Here is an 8,220-nt window from a genome sequence, read left to right as displayed (position 1 = left end):
TAAGATATTGCCAGGGTGAAGTGAGGAGTAATAATAAAGGCCCAAAATAAGATAACAACAGTGATGAAGTAGAGGCAAAGACTGGATAAATCAAAGTCTAATTAGAATTTTCAGGACTTAGTATCCAATTATAGATAAAGGGGTAAGGTAAAATAGCTAAAATAGCTAAATTCTCTCTTAAAATTTATTTTATTACTAAAAGATTTCTCTACCAAAATAGTAAATAGCAAATTCCAAAATTGGCAAAATTGATCTCCCCTTATTTTAACCAGAAAGTATATAAATTATCACTTTACAAAAATATACAGATAAATTTTTTTTTCATTTTTACAGAGGCTAGGATTTTGTTATATTAGATGTCTTTTCTGGAATCTGTTATTGTTTAAATACTTTTTCATTATTTCACTCACTAACGTGATAAATTATATTGTGTCCTTTTTAAATCCTAGGACAGGTGCCATTTTTATCTATATTGATTAAGTGTATTCACAACTTTTAATATTTATATGTGTTTTTATTATATGTTTAATCTATAGAAGTTTTGTTGACAAAATTTGTTTGTATCTCTTATCAGGACTATACTTGCCCTGTTACATAGCTTTCCAATTTTATTTATGACTTAATATGTATAAGAAGCATTATCTGTTTCTTAAAATTTGAGAGAAAATTAAGGAAAAGGATCTTTTACTATAATATGTTGGGGTGGGAGTAGAGTTAACTTTTCATTTCTTTCTCAATTACTAGTTAATTCTTTATTTATTTACATTTAAAATTTTCCAAAAATATCAATTTACTCAAGATTCAAATTACTTATAAAATGTTCTACAGTCATTTAAAAAATAAATCTATTCTAGCCCTACCGGGTGGCAGTGCAGTAAATAAACATTGACCTGGGATGCTGAGGACTCAGGTTCAAAACTTTGAGGTCACCAGCTTGAACATGAGCTCACTGGCTTGAGCACAGGCTCAGCAGCTTGAACGCAGGTTCACTGGCCTGAGCGTGTGATCATGGGAATGATCCCATGGTCTCTGGCTTGAGCCCAAGGTCACTAGCTGGTGCAGAGTCATTGGCTAAGTCAGAACCCTAGCCCCCAGTCAAGGCACATATGAAAATCAATCAACAACTTAAGTGCTTTAACTAGGAGTTGATTTTTCTCATTTCTCTCCCTTCCCATCTATCTTTCTGTCTGTCTGTCTGTCTGTCTGTCTCTCTCTCTGTGTGTCTCTCTCACAAAATAAATAAATCAATAAATTTAATCTAGTATTTTATGTAATTAAGTTTTTTTCCCCATTTGATTACATTTTCCAGTAGCTTGTTAAAAATTAGTTACTGGATTATTTTCACTCTTTCCCATTCACATTCATTCACTTCTTTTATTTTAACTATTTTAATTGTATTTTATTCTTTTATAATGTCCAAAATTGAATGCTTAATTTCTTAACTTTTACTCTTTTTTTTTTTCATAAAGATACTACCCTAATTAACCAAAATCTATTATTACTGAATGTTATATCACTTAATATAATTTACATATAATTACATGATCTCATTCTAAAATCTGGGTGGACAGTGTGTGTTACTAAAATAAATGTGAGTGCTTTTGGATTATGTTGATAAACAAATTAATAGGCAAATAATGTTTGGTTACATATTTTTATGCATAAACATGCTTTATATAACTCATTTTGAATTTGTTCAACTAATTTATAGAAATAATTTTAATGAATTGGAAATGCTAGGGTTAAAGATATTGACTTTGAGTGATGGGTATACAACATAATTCACAGTTCAGATGCTATAGAAGCGCTTACCTGCAACTTATGTACTCTTTTTTGTGTGTGTGACAAAGACAGAGAGATACAGAAAGAGGGACAGATAGGGACAGACAGACAGGAAGGGAGAGATATGAGAAGCACCAATTTTTTGTTGCAGCACCTTAGTTTCTCATGGATTGCATTCTCATATGTGCCTTGACTGGAGGGTGGTGGGCTATAGCAGACCTAGTGACCTTGCTTAAACCAGTGACCTTGGGCTGAAGATGGTGAGCCTTGCTCAAACCAGATGAGCCCGTGCTCAAGCTGCCAACCTCGGGGTTTCAAACCTGGGTCCTCTGCATCCCAGTCCTATGCTCTATCCACTGCACCACAGCCTAGTCAGACAAACTATGCAGTCTTATTGATCAATGTCAACCTTTTAAATTTAATTTTATAAATAAAATGAAAAACATAAAAAAATAAAATATTTATTTTATTCATTTCAGAGAGAAGATGGGAGAGAATGAGAAAGAGACAGGAATATCAATTTGTTACTCTGTGTGCCCTGACTAGGGATTGAAACATCAATTTCCACACTTCTGGATAATGTTTTAACCAGGTGAGCTATCCAACCAGGCAGCCTTGACTTTTCTTTACTTTTTGTAGTCCCACCAGGCTTACAGTAATGCAAAGTCTTGAACAGGAGATGTACTAAGTGAGTCACTGATCTCTTCTGAGGTTTTGTTGTCTTTATTGTAAATTGGAGATACTAAGAAACTTAGCTAAAGATGTTGTGTATATATAAATGTGACAATTGTGAAAAATCTTAGGAACAAAGACTTTTCAACTCTGAGTTCTAAAGCCTTCCCTATACTCTCCCCTCCAGCCTTTCGTCTGCCTTTGCTCCTCTATCTGCACCAGAACTTCTCTATATTTTCTTCTCAGGAAACAATATTTTCTCCATGACATAATCTTAGGACCCTTTTGCTTTTCCTACCTGAAAATATTTCTTAAACATTTTTGTTTGCCTTTGTATGCAATATGTGGATACCTTTCATTTAGAGTCTTTAGCAATACATAAAGTCCTGCCAAGTGGCTTTCAAAACACATAGTTATTTTATATATCCCTACATAACATATTATTCTGAGAAAAATGTGGTGGTGCTTATTCATACCAATACATCTATATAGCCTAATAGGGTGTTTCTCCTGGGAAAGTAGTGACTTGAAGAAGAAAGAATGGCATAATTTCAGTGAACAAGGGCATCAGATAGAAAATATAGAACTGAGGAAGTGGTAAAAGTAGAATCATGCAGGAAAAGAACAAAAACGAGAACCTGACTCAGATCAGAACAGCCTTTCTTCTTTTATATTGTCATAGTCTAACACTGAGAATTTTTACACTAGAGGCAGAGTACCTTAGGCCTGAGTCCAAAGTGTCTGAAACCCCAATTTACCTACTAAAAATAGCTCCAGGCATGGAAGATGCTGAGGGAGGTAGAGCAGTAGTAGGGGTCCTGCATGCCCTGCCAATAGTCCCCAGTTACCTCTGCAAAGTACATTACCTACGCAATATAAGACTACCTCCAGAGAATCAATCCCTTAAGCTTATGTCAACTCAGAAGCTCACAAACTACTGGGAATATGGAATACCCACAGTGCTCAAAACTTCACTGACTTAACATTTCTTCACTCATATACAGTAGGGATGATCAGAACTGGAGGGATCTGCAAGTATATTCTATGTAGCCTCTCATTATTTTACAGACGTGATCATTAGAACCTAGAAAGAAAAGGAGAGATATCAAATTTATATAGCTTGACAGTGGCAGAATATTTCAATCTAGGTCTTCTAACGTAATCTGTGACTTTTTTTAAAATTTTATTTATTTATTTATTTTTTACAGAGACAGAGAGTGAGTCAGAGAGAGGGATAGACAGGGACAGACAGAGAGAAAGAGAGAGATGAGAAGCATCAATCATTAGTTTTTCATTTCGCGTTGCAACACCTTAGTTGTTCATTGATTGCTTTCTCATATGCGCCTTGACCATGGGCTTCCAGCAGACCGAGAAACCCCTTGCTGGAGCCAGCATCCTTGGGTTCAAGCTTGTGGGCTCTTGCTCAAACCAGATGAGCCCGTGCTCAAACTGGTGACCTTGGGGTCTCGAACCTGGGTCCTCGGCATCCCAGTCCAATGCTCTATCCACTGCACCACTGCCAGGTCAGGCAAATCTGTGACTTTTTAATAGATAACTGACCAATATCCACAAGAAATAATGAATCATACGAAGAGTGCTTAAGTTTCATATAAATTCATTTCAGCTGAGTGTATTAGAATTTGAGAGACTCTCCCTAGAAGATCATCAATGAAATTGACTCAACCAGGATAAGAAGCACTAGTACTCTGCAGCTGACCACATACACAGTATAATTACAAGTCAAATTATTGAAAGTATTTGCCTAAGTCAAGAAGATGTTGAGAGCACTGCAGTATGCTTAATTATTTTTGAATACTTGCTAGAAAAACAACATTAAGTAATAAAGATTAGATGAAAAAGTTTTGAGCTATACAGACATGAGCTTGAGTCTAGAATATGCCACTTGCCTTGAGAAAGTTTCTGAATCACACACAGTTTTATTGCTTCTCCTGTAAAGTAAGTTATAATCACTCTTACATCCTAGAATGATGAGGATGATCAAACAACCTACGGCATGCACAGCATTTAGCCTATTTTCTGACACATAGCACTTTATGGATGCTAATGATTGTGTTTCAATCCCAAACACTGGGTCTTGAAAGTAAAATAATTAAGAATGGATAGGGATCTAGGTGTACAACACAGTAGGAATAAATTCTTGAATAATGTTGACTCATTTGTAGGAAAACACAAGCAGAAATAGCTGAAAGGAATAGTGATTAGTAACAAAAGACACATACTTGAACCAGATTGGGGAGTGCAATAAAAGAAATCCTGTTTAGAAAGAACTTCTCAGATACCTGAGGTTTGTCTCAGACAAACAAGGCTGAAAATGTAGTAGAATTCAGTGCATTACCAAATATATTCCAAGATCTCATAGTCACACTGATTATCAAGGGAAAGGCAGGAGATCACCCAATCCCTGGTCAATAACACACAGATTTATCTGAATTTTATATCTATTGCTTCTTTTCTTATTCTATTGCGTTTTTGTCATAAGCCAATCTCTTTAAACTTTCCCTTATGAAAAAAGTAATACTCTTAATTTATTGCAAAGTTGCTATCTTTACCCTAGGGTCTACGATGTACAGTATATGTTAACAACAGTAACAGTAAGTCAAGTCCTTTATTTAACGTAGACACACTTTTAGTCATGGGAATGTGTAGATGAATAAGTATATCAAGTAATATTCTGCCTTACAAGAGCATAAGGAAACATAATAATTTAGTGTATGCATTTTATTAGATGCTTCTTAATCTCCTGGATAACTTCTCCCTAAAGACCTCCATTCTCTCTCTTCATTCTGGACCAGCTGCTTCCTGGTTCTATTACGCAGCTGTCATTAAGGAATTCGCTCTACTGCTCTGTTTCCTGGCTCACATATTTTACCTGGCTTTCATATTTTTGGCTGAGAGTCTTTCTCTTTCTATTTTTTAGGAAGATATTTATTAATTGTATGGCATGTCTTTTTTATTTTAAATGCAATACATATTTTTCTATCTCTCCTTCAACTGTTTGTAGAAAAACTTCCCTGTGCAATACACTTTGCCAAGCATCATAAAGATCTGGTGCTAATTTCCCTGTGTGTGTTTTGGAGGAATGGAGGAGGGGCAGTTTTCTCCATACTTCCAGACATTAGCTGAATGTCCTACAATTTAAATAAATTCTGACACCACCTACCCAGAGTTAGTACAAGATTCCACAGGTTAAAGGCTCAGTCCCATAAGACTGCCTTCCTCTGAGCAGTGGAGTCGCTATAAGCATGATATGCCCCAGCCAAATACTGTTGGAAATTGGTTGCTCACAGTGGGATTCCTCTTGCTATCTCCATGTGTGATTGAGGCGTGTTTGAAAGACCAAGAAAAAACCTCCTCTCCACTTCTTCCACCTGGGCAGGGCCTACCTGCCTCTATACCATGTTTCTGGCTCCTGAGATCTTATCAAGGATGGGTCCTAAGAAACCTCTGGCAGATGAAAAATATGAGGGCTAAGGATCCCAATGGTAGTAAATGCTAAATCAGGAATATAATTCATTTTCTTGCCCTTCAGCTCTAGGGTTTTATTTTTCTCCAAAGCCAAGTCCTCATCCAGGGGCCCTCTTCTTAGGGGACTTTCAGAAGCTAAAATGTGGGGTTGGCTAGAATTGAAGGTGATAGACATAAAATCACCAATGATACTCAGTGTTCACAATGTTTCTCCAACTTCATCAAGAATTTGGGGGGCATTGTCTCTTTCAAATATAAAAATCAAATTTAGAGGAAAATACACTTTACCCATTTTACAGATGAGAAAAATTAATGCCCAGAAGGTCAAATTAAGTTTAAAGTTATAATGCCATTGAGTGGCTTCATTCAAACATTCATTTATTCACTTAATATTTTCCTAAACCTAATAATTTTTATCCAGCAAAGACACTGGAACATACCTCATTTGTCTGTGAACCATTACTATCTCTGCCTTTTTTTCTTCTGTTTATCCTTATTTCTCTATTTGATTGTCTCTCTATCTTTATCTCTCTTTCTGCTTCAAAAATAAAGAAAAAAAAGGAAAGAAAAGAAACTAAAATCAGTCTCCTTTATCCTTGTGACTGGAAACTCTTTGCTTTCCCCTAAGGCCACCAGCTAAGACCTTGGAGACACACCTGACCGCTTTCCCACCACCCCACATGGATCTGGGGCTTGCATCAACTTCATTTATAGTGTCACAGAAGCTTTTAAGGTCAATGATTATATAATTTTATTATTTTAAATATTTTCATTTAATATATAATTTTCAAAGATAAAATTTAATTATGTTTACAATTAGATGGTTTTTAATACATTTACAAAGTTAAACAACCATCATCAATATCTAATTTTAGAATATTTTCATCACTTTAAGAATAAGCTCTGTAGAAGACAATTAAAAAACTTAGGTAGCAGTATTATTTTACAATATCAATATTGACACTATGATAAATACTGTATCCTTTTCTACTAGTTAAATATGGAATGAAAACTTTTACATGTCAACTTTACATTTTTGTGGGAGCATGTACCATTTCAAAATTATTTTAGAAAATAATCAGGCAAAAATGTTGAAGACCATTGGTTGAAATTAACATAAGAGAAGATAGGTACAGTAGTCTCCCCTTATCCATGGCTTCAGTTATTTTTGGTCATCTGCAGTCTGAAAATTTAAATAAAAATTTCAGATATAAATAATTTATTACCTTCATATTGCCCACCATTTGGAGGAGTGGGACCAAATATGGCACCAGCTCATGGAGGACCTGAATTATTCTTTTGTCAAGCATATCTGCACTGTATGCACTACTTGCCCTTTGGTCACTTAGTAACCATCTCAGTTATCAGATCACCTGTTGCACTGTGTAGTGCTTGTGTTTAAATAACCCTTACTTTACTTCATAATGGCTCCAAAAATCAAGAGTAGTTTCAGTTCTATCACAGATATGTATGAACAGAGAATAATATAGTATATGTAGCATTCAATTCTATCTGTGGCTTTAGGCACTCAAACTAAGCAAGGGGACTATTGTATGTATAAGGAAAAAGAATATAATACTTTGAAGGTTGTGACAAAAGGAATCCTTGGTATTGAGGTTTGATGTGTAGCTAATGTCAAAGGATGTAAAAGGAACTTGCTAAAACATTGATGTTATTTACTACCATGGCTAGTCTCATGGGCATGATACCCAGGCAGTGCATAAAAAATAAACCCATGCTTGAAAGGATCCTGTGTTTTTCTCTGTCCTGCTTCCATGCTCTTGCAATTCTTAATAGGCACTTTTGAACTAATGTTTTGTGAAATGAAATGTAATAGGACAACAGAGTATAAAAATGTCCACTGTCATTTCTTGCCACCTTATTTGTTTATATCAATAGTATTAGTAATGCTCTATGAACACAGAATACTATAGACTCATGTATGAAAATTCAGTGAGATACACAGTATTAATGTGAAAAGAAGTGAGAAAGGAAGAGAGACTAGTGAAGAGAAACAAAAATTACTAGATTGTATTTCCACTTTTCTAGAAAATGCTCTATACGTAGCTTCCTATTTTTACTTCTTTCTCAACCTTCTTCACTCCCACTTTATGCTCTCCTTAAAAATGAACACCATGGCTCAGATCCCTAGAGTAGGCCCCATGGGTTTTCACACCTGAGTGTCACAGGGAGCAATAAATAACCTCCTGAGCAGAGGAAGCTGGGACCCAGAGCTGAACTAAAGACACTCACTGGGCTCAAAAAACAGGACAGATTACA

This window comes from Saccopteryx leptura, chromosome 1, assembly GCF_036850995.1.
Source record: "Saccopteryx leptura isolate mSacLep1 chromosome 1, mSacLep1_pri_phased_curated, whole genome shotgun sequence".
In the NCBI taxonomy this organism is placed as follows: domain Eukaryota; kingdom Metazoa; phylum Chordata; class Mammalia; order Chiroptera; family Emballonuridae; genus Saccopteryx; species Saccopteryx leptura.
This window is presented reverse-complemented; position numbering follows the sequence as displayed.